Source organism: Urocampus carinirostris, chromosome 10 (assembly GCF_059441175.1).
Source record: "Urocampus carinirostris isolate Australia breed hairy pipefish chromosome 10, RoL_Ucar_1.0, whole genome shotgun sequence".
Taxonomy (NCBI): Eukaryota; Metazoa; Chordata; class Actinopteri; order Syngnathiformes; family Syngnathidae; genus Urocampus; species Urocampus carinirostris.
The window spans coordinates 23,131,970-23,152,409 of NC_142358.1; the positions used below are offsets into that span (position 1 = coordinate 23,131,970).

Here is a 20,440-nt window from a genome sequence, read left to right on the forward strand (position 1 = left end):
ACCACTGAAGTTGAAGTTGATAAATGATGTTCATATTTATTCATGCCACATTTGCCTTTGCTAAACCAATTCAGCAAAGGGGAATAATATGTTGCTTGAATTTGATGAAAAGTAAATGAGAAGTGGACATTTCAAAATGTATCTTAAATCCAAATTGCAATACTGGATGGAGAAAAGGCAATTATATTCTCATGTTGGGCTGCAACAATTAATCAATAAAATTGATTACTATTTGGCAATAAAATCATTGGCGAGGAATTTCATCATCGATTTGTTGTGTCCCATAATTCATGACCCACATCGCAAATAAAATGTCTTTGAATTTCCTTGTGATGTGAAGGGTTGTAGTACCAGTCAGGTCTGGCATAAGCTGCCTCAAGATCTTGCTTTTTTAATAAAAAAAAAAAAGTATCTCACATTGTTTTAATTGACATTTTATTGACCATTGCATCATCAATAAGAAAATTGGCATGGAAAAGAACCAACAGTACAAAGTTAACAATTTTTAAGGGAACAGAAAGTGCTGAAGAAATACAGAGGAAAAAAATAAGAAAACAAATAAAACAAAAATAACAATGATGACATGTTTAACTCAGTTGTCTGTCTGTGTGCCCCGCGATGTAACCCCCCTAAAAAATTGTTGACAAAATCTTTCAAAGTGGGTTTACATTTTTGCCTTTTTATTTGTGGATTTAAAAAAAATATGCTTATAAAATGAAATGTATTGCTCTTTCTTTGTTTTTGTTTTGTATGTTAAGTCAAAATATAATATAAGCTTTGGATAATGTTAGATAATTAAAATAGGTCACTTTGTATGTTGTTAACATAACATGAGTTTTCTACCTGTATTAAGGTTATTTTTTGATCATAACAGCTTTACTTTGATAATCACATTATTCATTGCAGTTATTATAAATGCACTTATGTTCATCCACATATTTGAGTGAAGTACTGTATCTACTTTCTGTGTTTTTTTTTGTATCAGTACTTTCCCAGCAATGATCTTCCACCCTTATCTTATTATACTACCTTCAAAATCCAGCTGTGTGCAGTTTCAACAAAAGTCTCTTGTTCATTGAGACTTTTTTTATCTTGTAATGTGAGGACAATTTGTTTCATGTTCCATTTTGCATAAACCACTCCTTTCTCCTATAAGTGGGCCAAAACAAATGTAGATGCCTTTCTGGGTGGGAGATGCGCTTCCGATCGATTGGACCAGAGTGCACTCTGTTTTAAATTTAGTTTGAAACTTTGTTATAAATGTCTTCAACTGTATTGCTTCTCTCGAGCTCTACGTTTTCAAAGTCCGAAAACACGATCTGGTCTAGGAGAAAAACACGCAGAGAGACATCGGAACTGTCTTTCGCCTTCTTTAAGGTTATAGGAAAAGAGTATCTCACACATTTGCAGGTGTGTAACATACATTTATATGTATTTTCGTTTATTCTATTATTTATTGAGTTTGTATTATTTTGTATCATATATATTTTATAATAGTATTTTATATATTGTTTTGTGCACTATTTTTCTATCTGTCCAAAACAACCTTTCTTTTTTTATTCAAGAGATTTGTTTTTTTTTAAACTCCGATTCATCATTCTTCAGAAAATAATGGGCCAATTCATTCATTATTAAATTAATCATTAGTTGCAGCACTGTCTCAAGTTTAGACATTCTTTGTGTTTATTTAAATAATACAAATGTGTTGCACAAAAATTGACTAATTGATTAGTAGACACAAGCTTTTCAACTTGTCAGAGATATTTACGTATCTTCCTTTTAAAAGCATATGCAGATTTTCAAAAAGGTGGAAGCAGTTTGGCAATTATCTTGAGAGTATCGTTCTCCAAGAAACACAACCAAGACACCCAAATTCAGTTTCTTAGTGGGCTAAAAATGCTTTAAGATTGGTGAACAATTTAAACTCAGGACTGTCAACTTTCCCAAGGTCCTTTTCTAATTAATTGCCTTGCATACGGTGAAAAATATATGTATGAGTGCCTCATTGTGCTGAATACTAAAAAAAGCACTCAACGAGAAGTTAGCTTTATTCAAGGTCCTAAAAAAATCAAAAGGAATATAAAATCTATCCAATACTTTTTAAAAGAAACTCTGAAGGACAAATACAAAGGCACTGCATAGTTTTCATCTTCAAAAAATTTGGAATCAAAGATCACAGCAGTCAACTTTAGCATTGGCTTTTTTCATAATTTAAATTATGGTTGCTGTACAACACAATGTGCAGTTGATAGGGGTGGGTGATACTTGGACGTTTTGTATCGATTGAATCCAAGTTAGTACCCGGAAGTATCGATCAATATCGATCCGATATCAATACATTTAGCTTGAAACTATCATGATCTTTAAACAATTAAACCCTCAACCTTTTTGGGAGTTTATAATTAGGAAAAACACTGCAGAAAGATTTTAGGCACTAATAAATTTGTTTTTTTTTTAATTTGATTAACGCATTGCAAACCTTGACAGTATATAAAAATAACAACATTCCTATTACAAATGTTTAAGAGCAAAATCAAAAGAGCACTGATGTAACTAAAATACAAATACTATATAACAATGTCAAATAGTGATCTACATTACTTTCCATTCCACAATATTTTGTAAATTAAGTCAATAATGCAAATAAAGTGTAAATTACTTTTGTTGACTCTTGCCACAACGGGTTTACAGGTTTTTGTTCAGGTACATTTTTGGCTGCAGCTTGTTGGTCTCTTTTTTTTATTTGTTTCTGTAAATTTGTGGTGTTGCCACAGAAGCAAACCACGTGAACACAAACATTATGCCTGGAATTGTGCTTTTTTCGTAGTTGAAAAGAAAGTCTACACTGCTTTGCGCTTCCTGTTTGCCTCTTTCATTTCAAGCTTATAGTAGGGGTTGATGCGTAGATTCTGCCCTTTCTTTTGCCTAGAAGGCAAGATGAAGAGGCAATGGTGCTAAAAGTGTGCCTTACAGTCACACACCCAGGCATGAGCTTAGATGGTTGCTGAAGACACTGAGTGAGAGAGAAGAACTGTGCCAGCTTCATAGAGAAGCAGCACTTTAAAGGAAATTGGTGGAGGAGTATCGATACCAGGACAATCGTATCCATCCAATGAAAGTAGAAGCTGAGTACCGATATTGGACCGATGCGCCCACTTCTAATGGCTGACCAAAAAGAGCAATTTCCCCAGTGAATGTTGCATGAGGCAGGAATGACAGCAGAATAATTAGTTTTGACGTTTCAAGTCTCATTTACACTATCTATTTTGGCTCATTTCACGCAGGCATTTCTTTCAAAAGAGACTTAACAGATCTCAAAAGTACATTTGTAGTCACTTAAGATAAAGACGTCTGTTTTTCCTTCTTAGTTTTTTTTTTTTAGATTAATCAGGCTGCTCTCATTGACAAGTGCTGATTTGAGGATAAAATATGACTGTCACAACAAATGAAACCCCTTGAGAAGCATGATTTGTTTTTTGCTGACGGTTTAGTATATTGATTTATTTTTTGACTTGAATGACAATTTATTGCTGTTGACACTTAAGTTGGAGATAGGAAATGGTCATTTACGTAACCCTGGTGTTGAAAAAGTCTGTAAAAGAGCACTTGTAGCTGAAGGTACAGTGGAATTTTTGACCACTGAATGTCTGTAAAGTGTGGTAAAGAGCATAAATAAGAATACAAACTACGGAGACTCTAAGTGACCCGAAGTGTCTAGATTCCCAAACAAAAACTATGATTATCAGATCAATATCTGTTGATTCTATCCTGTATTTACCCAAAAAAAACTGTATCACCCACCCCTACAACTATGGTTACATTTCAAATTGCCTTTGGACTATGGAATACATGCAAAAGTGTGTCATATTTGGTGGTTCTTTCTTGCTACCGCTGCTTTTTGCACTCCTGAACCTCAATTTGAGGTTGAAACTCTTAAACATGACCCCAGAGCCCTTTGGGATGAGTGCAAGGAAGGAGCTTTGTAGGTTGCATAGTCCCCAGAGATTGTGGGAATGTTTCTATTGACAGTAAAGTGAGTCATTTATGCCTTTACTGCCTTTACTTTTTGACTCGCAGGCTGCCTGGGTTTCTAAGATTTTGCAGAAGGGCAGAGCCAATAGGAAATATAAGATTTTATTTTATTTTTCTGCCGATAGAGTGCATGTCATGTAATTGATTTTCAAACAGTAAGAATGAAAGCCAAATGGTATAATATGGCCCCTTCTTAAGCATAAATTTTGATCAAATGTGTTTAAAACTCAAAAGGCAAAAGGGCAAGTGTACTCTGTTTTAATATTGGAAACCTGCAAAGGAGATTTTTCAGGATGCCAGTTTGTTATTTTGACTAATATTGCTCAATTTTTTTTGACATTGGTACTGTTGGCCAGTTATGATCTGCTTTGTATCCCTGGAGATTTAATAAAAAGAAAGGGTTCAAGGAAGGGCCTTTTGACTGGTTGGACTTTCTTATCTGATGGTTTCTCTCCCTGTCCCCCTTGCAAGTTAAAAATCCATTTGAGTATTTTATCCTTATTTTGAGTCTCTAATAAATGGTAACCTCCACAACAAGGAAGTGTTTTTTTGTGGTTTGTTAAATTAAATGTATGTAATTTACTTAATACGTATATAAAATATGTTTGCTTGTGGTGAGTACACTTTAACGTGCATCTAAGATGCTTTATGAAGAATATATTTTTCTTATGTGGGACTTCAGGGACAAAAGTGTCACCAAGGTTGTTATTAGGCTTGTGCTTGCTAAAATTGTGCCACGGTGACTTATTTCATCTACTAACAAGCGCAACTTTTATAGAAGCAGTGTCTGAAATAACGTCTGCCCGGACGCCCGGGGCATGCATTATTTACGTCTGGCGTACAACTTATAAAACGTCCCCGCCCAGTTGGCCGACAACTTTTTGAGAAAAAAAAATGTTTTTTTTTTTTTTTTTTTTTTTCAAAATCAAATGTTTGCTTTATTCGGTTTTCGAAATCTTCGTTCGGTTTTGAAATTTCGGAATTTCGGTTCGTTTGGCAATTGCCATACTCGGCAGCCAATCAGAAGCCTGCATCGAATAACTCCGTGCTTCCTGACTCTCCATAGCGTTTTAAGGTCATGCATTTGCATATCGTTTTCCAAAGTAGACGCACAGAGAACACAAGAAAAACTGAGAAGTGGTTAGGAATCAAGCCAAAACCTCAGCCCCAAAATGAATATTCAAAAGAAGCTAACAAAATTTGTGACGCTACAAAACATAAATGTACATTAAAAACATCATGGAAAGAGGAGTTCACGGCTTGTAGCAGACGACGCAACGCAAACGATGCATGATTGAAGATGAGTAAATTCAGGTACTTACTTATGGCAGATGGAAAACAGCGATGTCATATGCATGCAATGAATGTTATAAGTAGATTTATAATAAACTTAAATTTAAAGTGTTGTTCTGTCATTTAAAACTAGTTTAATGTTATATGCATCACAACTGCTAATTACCGTCATGATCGTTCTTTCACCTCACTTATCTTGCCGATGCACTGTCCATTCTGTCTTTTCTTTCATCCGCTAATTTTCAATAAAAGGCTTAAATGTCAACTTGAAACAGCGTGAAAAATAAACTAAAAAAGGGAAGCTGTAAGGGTACTATCAGTTCCATGCGCAAACGCCTCACTGTAGTTCTGGTCACCAATCATGCAGCTGGGAACAATCATATACATCCAAAAATGCTCAATGTGGTTTAAATATGCCATCTGTTGGAAGAAGGTGGGCATTGCAGCAAAAGGGAAAAAGGTAGAAGTAGTAATGTATTAACACGTTTTTACTATTTTTGTTCGGCAGATTCAACGGCCGTAGTTTGCCAATACTGTGATCACCTATTAGTCTTTTATGCAACCACTGTACTTGCCATTCATTCCCTTGTGTCCAACGTGTAGAATTTTAAACAGGTAACGGTTTCACTTTTTATATAGCCAAATATTCGGTGTAGCACATACCAATGAGGTCCGTCTTCAGGGAGACAAGAAAGTGTCTGTGTTGACAAGAAGTGGATTTGACTGAGAGAAAAGAGAGAGTTTGGCTCTCTGTCAGCCATCAGTGCCTTGCGGCAACAGAAAACACTGAAGGGAACCTGAGATTGAAAGGTGTGAGACTCGAAGTGGAGCGTGCTGCTTGGTCAAAGAAAGGGGAATGATAACAAGAAACTCCTATAAATAGTGTCGACGTAAAGAAAATAGATATTCTGATATCCTTGCTTAGTGATGAGATACATACGTTTCAAAGTTTGGGCACCGCCAAACATTTTCAAGATTTTCCTTTATAAATCATTGGTTGTTCGGATTAGTTAAATAGATGCTTAGAAACCATCAAACTTGCCTGAACTGGAAACCTGAACTTAAGCTAGTCTCCAAGCACTACCTTGTTAGGTCAGTCTCCAAGCAATCCATCCATCCATCCATCCATCCATCCATTATTTGCGCTAGCTATCCTCAGTAGGATCGCGGGGTTGCTGGAGCCCATCCCAGCTATCTTCGGGCAGTGGGCAGTGGGCAGGGGACACTGAGACAGACAACTCACTCGCTCAATTGCGCATAGGGAGAATTCCAACCGGCCAATTAACCTGACATGCATGATTTTGGAATGTGGGAGGAAGCCGGAAATCCCGGAGGAAACCCACGCACGCACGGGGAGAACATGCAAACTCCACACGAGTGGCTGTGGTAGCTGGACTTGAACCCTTAACTTCTGCACCATGGGGCTGCGTACTAACCATCCAGCTGTCGTGCCACCTCACCCAGCAATATACCTTTTAATATTTTTGCTTATTTATCCTCACATTCCTTTATCTTATTTTTCTTTTAAGTCTTTATCACGTATTTACCCTGGAGTGCCAATCTATTCTTGTTGCAAACAATGTTCACTATGTCGTTATCAATGGCAATCCAATTAAATATATCAAATAGCAAGGAATCACATAGTTACTTAAGATGTGAAGAGAGGTTAATAGGATTTGAATGAGTCCAAAGAAGACAAACGTATGCAGGTGCAAACATCTGGGTGCCACAACAGAAAACTTACATGAATATTAGTAGATCATCTTTTTGCAGAATTAACAGCCTCCAAGCCGGATGTGTCAAACTCATGGCCCAGGGGCTAAATATGACCATCCATGTCATGTTAAGTGTCCCGCAAGAGCTTAAAGTGTTTACAAATAAATAAGTCAAGTTTCCAACATTGCCTGTTGACAATGATACCCGGAAAGTGACAGCTCAGCGCCACAACACGGCTGTTTTTCCCTATCAACGGCCATGAAAGCAATTGAGAGATAAATTATCCAAAAACATCCAAGATTTTGTCTAATTTATCGTTTATTTCTCATATAAATGTTTAGCGACATTTTCATATGCAAATGTATGCCTTTAATTTGTTTTTTTTTCGATAAACAAGAGTTACATGTATTTGACATATAATTTAATTAATTTTTGTTACATATATAAATGACACCAGGCTCTTTGAAGTCCACAATTACGCTATTTTTTTCCCCACCAATGAAAATTAGTTTGACACCCGTACTTTTTTTGGGTCTAGATTCTGGTTAATGGTATTTTTGCTTTTCCAATTTACAAAACATGTCCTGTTCAGCCATGTTTGATGGTTTGAAATTGTGCATCTAAACAACAAATTGATTTTTAAGAAAAATCTTGAAAATGATTAGGCATGCCCAAACGTTTTAACACGACTGTAAATCCTTCAGATACAACCCAAGTTCACTGACAGAAGCACTTAAAGCTCCTCCATGTTGTAAATTGATTTACAACTTGCTACCGGCACATGAGCCTAAAAACCCTTGCAGACTCAGTTCTCCACTTACTAGAAAAGGCATGGAAATTTGATCCTGAATCCATTTTGAAAAGATTCTTACCAGCCTTTTTTTTAACCAGTTATCCCTTTAGGTCTAGCATGTTTACTGTGGAAAACACTTATCTGTTAATGGGTAGACGAAAAGGAAGTTGTAAAATTATTTTTGGCCAAACTGTAGTTGCAAAATAAACACAGTGCTTTATTACAATTTTTCAAATACTTAACAGATAAGTGTTTTGTGCAATCACAAATGTTGATATAGGGCTTGGCAATGGATTTTGTCTGGTATTATGATTATTACCCTACACGGGAACAACGCTTTAATACAGTAATACTGACACTAGTCTTTTTTCTGACAAATGAATACATATGAAATAATAAACAAGTCAATGTACACAGCATCAACACAGAGAAAAAATAGAATGGTAGTGCGCCATAAGAGCATCACTAGCGTTGAGACGCGAAACTATGTTTTGGTGGCATAGCCCTTTATTGCCTGGATCATTACCACAAAAGATTAGAAAACTCAACGAGAAAGACACAGTCCAGATGGAGACTACAATCCTGAAATGGGCATACAGACAGCCTGAATATGTTTACATGTATATTGTTTGAAAAAGATTAACCTCAAGACGCAAAGAATCCAATGAGAAAACATAAGAAAACTGGGAGGGTAGAATGTCTTTCTGGGAAAACTGTTGAGGCAGCAAAACCCCAAAAATCAAAGTCATCTTTTTAGGACAGTTTAAACATCTGAGGTAACCTACCTGACTGCCCTATAAAAGTGTTTATGTTTAATGTTGTTCTAGCCTCAGAGAGTGGAATGTCTTTCATGGGAAAAACTGCTCAGTCAACAAAACTAAAAGTTCTGAGTCAGATTTTGTGGCATGTTTCACATCTCGGTTTACCAACCTGACACTCTGTGAAAAATAGTGGTCATATCTAAACTCTTGCTTTTCTTGGGTGAACAGACACACAAACAGACAATCAAACAAACAGATGTATACACATACTTTGATCCCAAACAAAAATATTATCGCTCGCAGAGACAAACATGACTTCAAATTCAACTTTACTCTATCTAGGACAATAAGGAAGGGTTATTTCTTTTGAAGTTCCCCAAACGATTATGCCCTGTAATTTAATGGATGAGGTAAAGTTGAAGAGAATTGTATGCTCACAAAATGTAACCTTTCAACTTCATTTTCAAATCCCCTTTTAATTTCAAATTACAATAACTATTTGCATATTGTTTAGTGTTTATATAGTGGTTAGCAGCACCAGTTGGTTTAATCTAGACATATTGATTACTTGAGATGTCACGATGACGCTGTTTGGAAAAACATGTTATTGTGGTTCTGGTCTTAGACCTTTTTTACACAGAGACAGTAAGCATATTTTTTTTTGTCATCGTCCATTGTAAAGGCAATGTGATTTCTGTCTTATATAAGTTTTATTTAACTGCAAAAACATACAGAAAATCATTGGCTGATCTCTGCTCAGTCTAGAGGACTCTACTGCCCCGGTCACCACCTCTTTGACCTTTTGCCTTCTGGTAAGCGGTACAGGTCCCAACAAGGCTCCGAGACCGTTTTTTCCCCAGGGCCATCACCACCCTAGACAAGTGCACAAAAAATATATATCTTGCTAGTTGCATTATAAAATAAGTACTCATATCTTATTTATCAACTTTGGGAATTTTTGTTACTGATTAATGTTATTACACTACTTTGGCCAGTCTTCACGCACTACCTTGTAAATATTTTTGCTCATTTATCTGGATTATTTTTTTTTAATCATAGGTTTCTCTTTTTAGTTTTGAATAGGTTTTTAACCTGGAATGACAATAATCTTGTTGCAAACAATGTCCACTATATTGGTTGGTCGGTCGGCTGGTCAATCGGTTGGGTCCCTTAACTACTAGAATTGTAGGGGCACCATTTCCTGTGGTGTGTCTTGGGCAAGTGCAGCTTTGGTGCACCCAGGTTATTAATGTCAATAAAGGCAATTCATTTCAGTATATATTCTTATTATTTGATCTTTGATCAGTCAGACCTTCAAAGACTTAAATGTGTTTGAGCTTCTTATTTTCTACCTAACAAAAATAGTCATTTGAATTCAATATAAAAACCTATGTGAAATAAGAAATAAAGCCAACACATGCACCAGAAATGTGAAAATAAGACTCACCATAAGCTTTTATTTAAATTTGACTTTTTAGTTTAGTTTGCTTTAAATGAAGAACATTGTTCAACTAAACAAAAGTGCTGACTTTTAACGCAATTGACATTTGGTTTCACTTTAAAATATTAAATAGCAGAATTTGTACCACACAACATTTCTCGCAGCCTTTTTCTTTGTCTTTTTGTTAGATACAAAAGGTAGCTTTTTTATTTTTTCAGTCACCCGGGCAACACTAGCACTCACAGAGCATTAGGCTGTAATCAGAATGATGCCTTTGAGTCTCTGTTCTCCTGGTGTTTTATTATTTTCCTCATACTTTTACTAAATCAACAGTACTGATTTACATTTCTCAGAAACCACTTTGAATTTGCATGAAATATACTGTTTCTTCTTCTCTGGCCATTCAACGGTCGTTGGGGACAAAGTCTAATACCGTATTTTCCGCACTATAAGGCGCACCTAAAAGCCTTTTTTTATTTATTTTTTTTCAAAAGCTGACCATGCGCCTTATAATACAGTGCGCCTTATTAATGGATCAATATTAAGTCGCAAAGTCTTGCAACCAAAGCAAGCAGCCGCCGACTAGATTTTCCCCCAAAGGCGAAGTCGTCCGCAGTGTATGCTGGGATTTATATACCGGCGTTTCATTTCCTAACCAATGTGTCAATCATCATTTTAGTCAGTCACTATTGGCTAAAGTTATTCGGAGGTAAAGGGGGCGGATCCTTTTTATCATTTACAGGCTCGCATAGACTAAAGGGGCGAAACAAAGCCGGCAATTGGCCAAAAAAGATGAATGTAAATCACACGTTGGTTGGGTTGCACTAAGGCATAGAGAAAACATTTTTTAATATTCTGTATTTGTAAATATTTTACTCTCCTGGGTTTACTACACTCACGGTTGTAAGAAGACCATGGTTACGTATCATTAATGAACGTGAAGGCTGCAAGAGAACTCAGGTGAGCTATGCAGATTTATATTTTCCCGGTATCTAGGGTTGGGTGGTCCCAATATCAATATTATCAATGGAAGTACTAAGATCGAATCGATACTATTGTTCTGGGGTCACAACCTTGCTCCTCCACCGATTTTTTTTTTAATTCTGTGCTTCTCTTTATAGCTAAAGCAGCCCTTCTCTCACTCAGCACCTTCAACCATTCTCAAGTTTATGCCTGAGTTGTGACTGACAGGCATACTTTTAGCACCTCGCCCTACCTGCCCTGCTGCGGCATCCTTCCTGCTAGGCAAAAGAGAGGGCCAGATATATGTCCCCACACCTACCAAAAGCTAAAAATGACAGGCAAATAGAAAGCGCTGCATCGTGTGGAACTTTTTCAACTACAGAAAACAATGCCAGTTGTAATTTGTGTGGTAAAATAGTCTACTATTGTGGCAACATCACAAATTGGCATAAAGCTATGAAAAAAATGAGAGCAACAGCCTGATACCAAAAATGTAAACATGTCCCCGTTTCTGAACAAACCTGCTAATCTTTTGTAACTATGACAAAGGCAACGATAGACCATTGATGCATTATTTGCATTACTGACTCATTCATAAAAATATTGTAAAATAGAAGGAACTTTGAGAAGGGAATTACATTGTTTTGAGATGAAATTTTTGAGGAGTATGTTAGGAGTGACAACATTGGATAGATTGAGAAATGAGATTGTGAGAGACAGAACTGGAGTAGTAGTGGAACTGAGCAAGTGTGTGGATATGAGAGTATTCAGTTAGTCATTTTGTCTGCATTTCTTTGACAAATCCTAACTTTTGATAGAAATGACAAAGAAACCTTCTTTTTTTGAAATACTGAAAAGTGGGTCCGGCCCGTGGGCTGGATGTTTGATATGCCTGGTATAGACTTTCTACATAGGACTTTTGCAGCACTATTAGTGTCTAAATCTTACAATCTTTCTCGATGTATTGTATAACTGCAAGGTATTTAAGATTGCATCTTCCACTTTATAGTACTTTACTGCATTATGTTGTATTATTAATTTGGTGCGTTTACATAGAGATTCTCAAGATCGCTTTACATTGGAGATTCACGAACTGATGATCCAGCATGAAGAGCAACCCAAGGGTTTAGTAACTGTTTTAAGTAATCTTGGACACAGTCATAGTGGTAACCTGGGATACAACTGCCAGCCGTTCAGTTATGAGACAACCACTCTATTCCTGTGCCACACAAATGCATGGCGCTTTCTTAGAATTCTAAATCCATCAATTATCTCTATAAATGAAGATCTACCCATCAAAATGTACGGAAATGCCTGATCTGCAACAGTATTTCCATTCATATTTTTGTTCAGAACATCATTATTCCACCAACTTTAGTGAACTAGGTTAAGTTAATCTTAAAGTGTCCAATACGGTTCTAAAGCTAATCATTCTACCTTGAGAGTTTCATTTGTTTTAGGTTCAGGGGTCGATGAAATGCTTTTTCCTCTTCTTCCTTGTTTGTTAACCCCAAAATCACCTTGGGGGGAATCTATAAGGCCCCTTGCTTACTCTGCGGCGCCGTCAAACAGGTGCAACAGGCAATCAAAAATAGAATAGAATAGAATATACCTTTATTGTCATTGTTACAAAATGGGGTAACATATTGTGACAACGAAATTGGGCATGACACTCCAGTTTCACACATTCACAGTGAGGTAAAAAACCCAAGAAGATAAAGGAACAGAGAAAATAAGGTTATGAAACAAGGAGAAAAAGAGAGACGGAGAGTGAAAGAGACAGAGACAGCGAGTGGGAGAAAAGGGGTGGAAAAGAGAGAGAGAGAGAGAGAGAGAGAGAGAGAGAGAGAGAGAGAGAGAGAGAGAGAAAGAGAAAGAGGGAGAGAGAAAGAAATACATGTACAGTGTCTTTGTTCGAGGCACCTTTCTTTGGTAACATCAAGTTGACATATTTCAACCTGCAGCTTGTTTTTCTCTTCCGCTTCTCTGAGTGTGGCCGGATTCAATCCCTTAGCGGGCCTGATCTGGCCCGCGGGCCGCCTGTTTGACACCTGTGACTTAGAGAGTGGCCGAAGGAGCTGGGTAAGAGAGAGGAGAGCTATCTGTTTAGAGAAGCGGCGTTTTGAAGGAAAATAGTGGGAGAGTGACTTGTTGATCCCAGGACAGTAGTACCGATCAGTTCCAAGTTCTCGCTTAGTATCGATTAAATCGATATTTCGATCATTTATTCAATACTGATGGATACTATGTCAATGAAATAATCATTTTACACCTTGGAGAGTAAAACCTATTTACTAAGCACCATCTTTACCTTTATGTCAAATTCAACAGTCAACCTGCCATAGGCCTTTATCTGTAAGGAACTCACAGTGGAGCATACTGACCTTTTCATTTGACCCAATGCCTGTCGATCTCATGTTTGATATGCTGACACCTTCCATTCATTAACCTTTCAAGTCCAAAAACACAACTAAAATGTTCTAATTAGTAGCCGCGGCGTCAAAATAGATTCCATGTAAACCTAATTAATAGGATATGGAAGACGAAGCTTCAAGGGAGTAATGCTGATTAGTGTCGGTAGAAGGTAGGAAAAACAAGCTTTTACTCAGTGGGATGCAGGTTAATCTAGATCAGGTCTCAGGAACCTTTTGACTCAAAGAGCCGTAAGAGCAATTTTTTTTTATTATTTTTTTGGGGGGGGGTTGGGCATACCATATATTTTAAGACAGTTCAGCAAAACCGCCTAACCCCCTCTCCAGACAAAACCTGTTCAGGGCATTTACTTCACTGTGTGACGTCAGATAATTTGATTATATTTCTGAAATAAGAAGATTGCTAAAGCTCGTTTCCCATATCAACAAAATACCACTTAAAGTTGTTCCTTCTTACAGTTACTTAAGATCGTTAAGGCTCATTTTTACTTTCATTTATTTCATTAATAATGGTTTCAAAACAAGATACAGAGTTATGTTGTAAAAATGTCACTAAATACTGCAAACAAAGACATTTGCAAATGTATCTTCGTTGCAGACGGCGCTGTGTTTATCATGTTCTGTTGGTTTTCATCATAAAGTGTCTCAACAGGGAACATACATTGATTAATGAGCTTCCATCTAAAGGATTCCTTAGTAATGTATAGCCAAAACGAGGTCTGTTGTTGTGACACATTTGCTGTAACTGGTAGTTGGGACTGTGCCCTTTATATACGGGCGTCAAATCTACCATGCACGTACCAATCTTGATTCTATTCTTATCAGAATTGCACCAATAAGAACATTGCATGCCCAGAATCATATCTCCGAGCCATATGTACTCATGAAAAGAGCCATTTCTGCCCCCCAAGAGCTAAAATGAGTTTGACAACCCTGGACCAGCTGCTTCCAGATACATGAGAAACAAATCTGTGTCCAGTTGCTCTCAACGCGGTACCCCAGGGTCATTACATGACCACATAGAGCAGGGGTGTCAAACATCCGGCCCGGGGGCCAGATCAGGCCCGCTAAGGGATTTAATCCGGCCCGCGAGACAACGCTCAGAGAAGCGCAAGAGAAAAACGAGTTGCAGGTTGAAATATGTTCACTTGATGTTGCTAAATCCAGGTGCCTCTCACAAATACTGTGGACTTGTATTTCTCTCTCTCTCTCTCTCTCTCTCTCTCTCTCTCTCTCTCTCTCTCTCTCTCTACATATATATATCTCTCTCCTTTTTTCCCCTCCCCTTTTCTCTCTCTCGCTGTCTCTCTCTTTCACTTTCTGTGTCTCTCTTCTTTTCTTTCTTTGTTTATATTTGTCTCTTTTTCTCTCTCTTTGTCTTTTTACCTTGTTTTGCTCTCTCTTCCATTTTCCCTTTTCTCTCTCTTGTCTCCTTCTCTCTCTCTTGCTTTCCCGTTCTCGTCTTCTCCCAATCTCTCTTTCTCTCCTTCTTTTTTTCTCTTCCTTCGCTCATTTTATTTCTCTTTGGATATCTGTATTTCTCTCTTTCTTTCCCCCTCTCTCATTATTTGTCTTTATCTCTTGTTTCTCACGTTTCACGTTCTCTCTCTCTCTCTCTTTTTTTTTTCTCTCTTTCTCCCTTTCTCTCTTTCTTTGTCCCACCCTATTTTTCCTCTCCTCCGCTTTGTCTAATTTCTTACTCTCTTTCTTTCTCTTTAATCTGCTAGTCCGGCCCCCGAGAAAATATTTGTTCTCTCCTGTGGCCCCCGAGGTAAATTGAGTTCGACACCCCTTACATAGAGCATGGAAAATGTCAAACACAAAGTTTTAATGCAGGGATAAGGGTCAAAAATGAACTAATAGTTATCAAACATTGTGGCTGGTAACTGTGTGGTAGGTATTTTATAGCCCAATACATATGTGAAAAGCACGTCAAAAATAAAAAATAGAATTTATATATCCTCTATTTTGCCCTACTTTCACCCATCACAAGGCAAGCAAGTAAGTAGCGTATGACCTATGAAAAGTAAGGGAATACAATATAAGAATATAATCATGTTGAAGAAAATAAAAGTGAATATATTACAGAATGGAATGAACCCAACACACCAAAGGGTGTCTTTAAAAATTAAAATGTAGTCATTTATTCAGATTAGAACATGTTGCCTGGAAACAAAAGTGGAATATCTTAAGATACCGTGAAAACTTTTGTTTCCTCTATTTTGACAATTTTTTATCGCTAGTTGGCTACTGTGACACATTTTGACAGCCACCTGACAAAGATCATGAAGTCAAACTTTTCCCGGGTAATGTCCTTTTCATCATGGGACAAAGTATTGGTGGACTTCAAGCCCCAAGTAGATTTTTATAGTTAAAAAGTGCTCGATCAAAGGAGGGAGAGAGTAGGGAAATGGACATCGGATGCAGGGAGTACTTAATTCCCTTTGATTTGTATTTTTTTCTGCTCCGTGCTGCTCTGCAAAGACACAGTTGATGAAATCTACAAAAGCTTATTAATGAAGTTGAAAACACTCAAATATGCTCGACACTGCAGTGCCAAAACAAAAAGAATCAGTGATTCTGTGATCACTAGCTCATTAGCTTTTGACACAGTGGATGCACTCGTAGTGACAAATCTAATTGCTTTTCCTTGATTTGTTGCAAACAATCCAGACAACACACACACATACACACTCTCTCTTACATATACACACACACACGTTTTCACAAAATAATCTAAAAGCTTCAAAACCACCTCAAAGAGTAAAACACACATTAATACATATTTGACATAAAGACGCTCCCCTACTTACGACCATTCGACTTACAAAAAAATGGTACATATGAAAATTTTTGGGGGGATGTCAAAAAATACCCGGACCTTGAAGTAAGTTAGATTTTGTATTATGTGCACCTTTTTCCGAGTACAGGACATTATTGTAGTACTTCTTTTCGCCACTACCGGCGCGTGGCGCTGTGAGAGGTCACCCAGCATCCACCTTGAAGAAGAAATCAGCTTCCTCTTCCTAGTTTGTGTGTAAACATACTGTAGTATATCTCCAGCGCGCTAAAAACTTTGACATTTTCATTGTTTAATATATCTTGCATCCAATCAATATGGTTGGTGTAAAGTGTTAGAGGAGAGCAATTTCTTTTGAAATGAAAGTGGAATAAGAAAGCTTGATCCGGTTGAGGAAATGAATCCCTTTTTTTCATCCACTTTCTTCCACGGAGGGGGAAGTAGCCTAACTCTTGAAACTCATCTTCCAAAAATGAGTTAAACTTTTTTTTTTTTAATCTTGATAAGCATATTATTTAGGGCAGCGTCTGTAAAACAATGGAGTATTTGCATTTCTAACAGTCCCAATTGAAAATGAGGTGAAGGTGTCTCCTGAATTTAACAGAATTCTACAATCTTGCTGTCATTATTCCAATTACTGATTGACATTTTTTTCCCACTGATCATTAAGGTTATAATGCTTTTAAGATCATCAGCTTTAATAAACAATTGACCCAAACGGAAGGAAACGGAGTTAATCTTGGTCCCGCCCCCTTCACAATCAAAACACTTTTAACATTAATCAAGTTGCGTAATAAATATGTATAAGAAAGTTTTTTTTTTATGTAACAAATAACATCTCATCATAACACAAGAGAAATAATCGAGAACTCCTCATAAAAGTAGAGAAACCACATTTAAATGTGTATAATCATCTCTAGTTTAATACATTTATTTCATTAAATGGATATTAAAAAAAATTGTAACTGACTGAATCAATCAAGTCGCCTTGACTTCCCCCGTCAATTTTGATCATTTCTAAATGAGTGTTTCTACCAGAAGAGACAAAAGTAAATCTTGATCGAATGAAACCTAGCTGGTCTGTGTGTCAGTATTTTCCATTTTGACATTATGGGCCTCTAATTTGTTGTCGAATTTGCTGTAGAGGTCTGATTTCAGCTTGTTAAGTGCGTTTTCCACCGTGGTTGTCAGTTCGGCAATTTTGTTGGCCAGGATGGCATCAAGGCGTTGAAGTAAGACCTCAGTTGTGCCGGTCTGATCTCTGAGCAGATGGTCAGACATTTTCCTCAGCGGTTTCAACAGACTCCACCAACACCAACAGGAATTGCTTCAATGAGCATGAACAGCAGTGGATAAACGGCCTCAACTTTCTCAATGTTGAGTTGTTTTAAAAACTGTCGGTTCCCCTTTTCCAGTACTCTGTTGGGTACATTCCTTTTGAGCATGGTTTTTAATTATCTTCAGCTCTTCTGGTAGAATATATTATATCAACTGCACTGTTTGCCCTATTTAAGAATTCCGTTTTGGCAACAGTAAACTTGTCATTAGGAGCGAGAAAATAAAACGCAAACAAGTCAGTCTATGGGTCTTTTGTCTAAGCTCTGTGATGTAACAAACTGTGATAAGACATATCCTAGGTTTTAAGGATTTAACAATACCATCTTCTGTGTGTTGGGTCAACTTGATGAAGTACAATCAGTAATATAAAACAGTCAAGAGTCATTTTTTACCTTGATTTGTTTGTAGATCGAGGTGTGTTAAGTGTCAATATATCTTATTATTTTGAATATGACTCATTAATGTAAACTTGAATCAGTCATGCTTTATAAATGGTGGGTGGGCGGATCCCTTAACCTGTAGGGTCGTAGGGGCACCATTTACCTAGTTGTGTGTTTGACAAGTACAGCCTAGTGGAGCCTATCATGTGAGTGCTTGACAAGTCTTTTAAGTCTTTGTCTAAACTGTTGCATAATTTTGTTCCGTAGCAAACAATGCAGTAAGCTCTTGGCCTAAGTATTACATAAATGTAATGTAATGAATGTTATCAGTTAGCGACTACCAAGTTGTATTTACACACATCAAAGTTCTATATTTTTGGAATTTATTTTCATTTCTTGTATCAGGCGCTTGAATCATTTCTAAATGTGAAATGATTTTTTTATTTAGTATTTTCAACTAACACTGTGGAAGTCCACTGCGGTCTTACAAAGCAAGGTCAACGAATGCCAGTATTATGTATCTGCAGTGACTGGGTCCATACCCAGGATATTTTAGAATAATGGTTCTTTATTGTCATCACCCATAACCCAATTACTCGCAGGGCATTTTAACCAACACCCTTGCTCTCCACAAGACAAGGATGTCAAGGATGAATGGTATAGAATAAGTTCACTCTTGTATAGGAAAAAAATGTTCAAGGTTTTCGTAACTGTTGCTATGGTGCTGATGTGCCTACAATGATGTGTGAAATATGTTATCGGTATTTAGATCGAGGAAGAGTTCATAGTTTAAGCTCCTTTTACATAAAGAATTTTCTTTTCATTGGGTTATTGGGGATCCTGCACAAGAAAATTGCTCATTTAAAGCGCTACAGTATGTGAATGTTGAGGCCTTGGGGCCGAATGTGGCCCGCATAAAGGTTTTCTGTGTTTCCTGTGATGATCTTGTGTACATTAGTGTATCATACACCAGGAATCGTGTATTTTAACCGGACCATACCTCTCCAATGACGAAACTGGCGTTAATGGGTAATAGATGTTTACGTTTTATTGTATTTAAATTCAAATTAATCTTGAGAAAATCTTTCAGTTGAGAGTATGTTGGAAAATTGCCATTATTGTTTTTCTTGGATGTCAATTTTGACCACTTTTGCTAAAATAGAAACTATAGGCTACTTATAGTGACTGAATAATAGCAGCTAGCTACGATACGATATACCGAATAAATAATCTTATATTTCCTTTTTCTAGTAGTGAGCATGTATTAAGCAATAGTGTTTGGCTGTTAACTTTAGTAATTGTATCTTCTAGAATTACTTTAGGGGTCGCCTAGCACAATATTAGTATCAGGCATTTCTTTAGCGGCTGACATTTTTGAAACTTTCTCTAGTTCTAGGGGTCGTTAGCTTATATTAACAAAATATGAACGACAAGCATGAGCACCTTCATCATTTAATGGTTATCTTTTGCGGATTTCTATATTAGGAACAATTGTCTTTTTCTGTATGTCAAAAATTCAAAATTAGAGAAAGAGCCATAAGAAAATATTGCTTTATTTATCTGATGATATGGCAATACATGTATTAGGTTTTCAGTAGCTTCAATTAGAGACCATGTGTGGCATTTGAAAAATGTTCACATTCCATCAGCCTGGCCCTCAGCTTATAACTTCATTTTTGATTTTGACTTCCATCCATTTGATTTATGGACCCCTGATTTAAGGTAGCAAAACAAAAAATAGTTTATTTTGTAGCGTTCGGGTACGATATGGAAATGTTTTTTTTTTAATTTTGTTTGTGTCTCGCCATTTTCTCAACATCCTTCATTCTGATTTTGTCTTAATTTTGAAAGTGGTGTTATACTTTAGCGCTGTGGTGGGCTGTGCATTTCACACCAAGGCCTTCAGTAGACTGAATCAATTCATCCCTAAATAACTATTTTAAAGCTACAAAACAAATACTGCAGCTACAGGGGCAACATACAGGTATATAAAAAACGTAGATAATAGCCTATTATTTAGGAATATAGCCACATTTTACTTATTAAAAATCCTCTGTATCTGTTTCCAGAATATTTTTTCCTCAAGATTTGAAATACTCTGTTGTAAGGATTCTGTGCATTCACGTACAATCTATAAGTCATTTATCATCCCTGAAGCTAATGCTGAAAGTCGAGCCTGTCCCCTCGTATTACCAGCATACGTTTTTTATTTTTTTTTTATTTTTTTAGGGATGACAAAAGTCATTAGACAGAAGCAGTGGTCTCGAGGATTTTTCTCGTCATGTTTTCCCCATAATACTTCTGTTTCCACCCCTTAGCCAATCATAGTTTGCGAAACCGCTGACATTTCGTTACGCCTTCTAGAAGGCTATGGTACCGCCAACTCGAAATCTGATCGTGTAACCCTACAGCTTTATCGTCACTTAGTTAATGCCTCAGGGCCTTCAGGACTGATTGTGAAGGCCTTTGGGCAGATTTCTGATCCTGGTAA

At 37.0% G+C, this 20,440-nt stretch overlaps 1 protein-coding gene across 2 annotated transcripts in view; it reads left to right on the forward strand.

Annotated features, from left to right (window-relative positions):
- lsamp (limbic system associated membrane protein) overlaps positions 1 to 20,440 on the forward strand; it is a 379,231-nt gene that overhangs the window by 295,292 nt on the left and 63,499 nt on the right. The window lies entirely within an intron of this gene.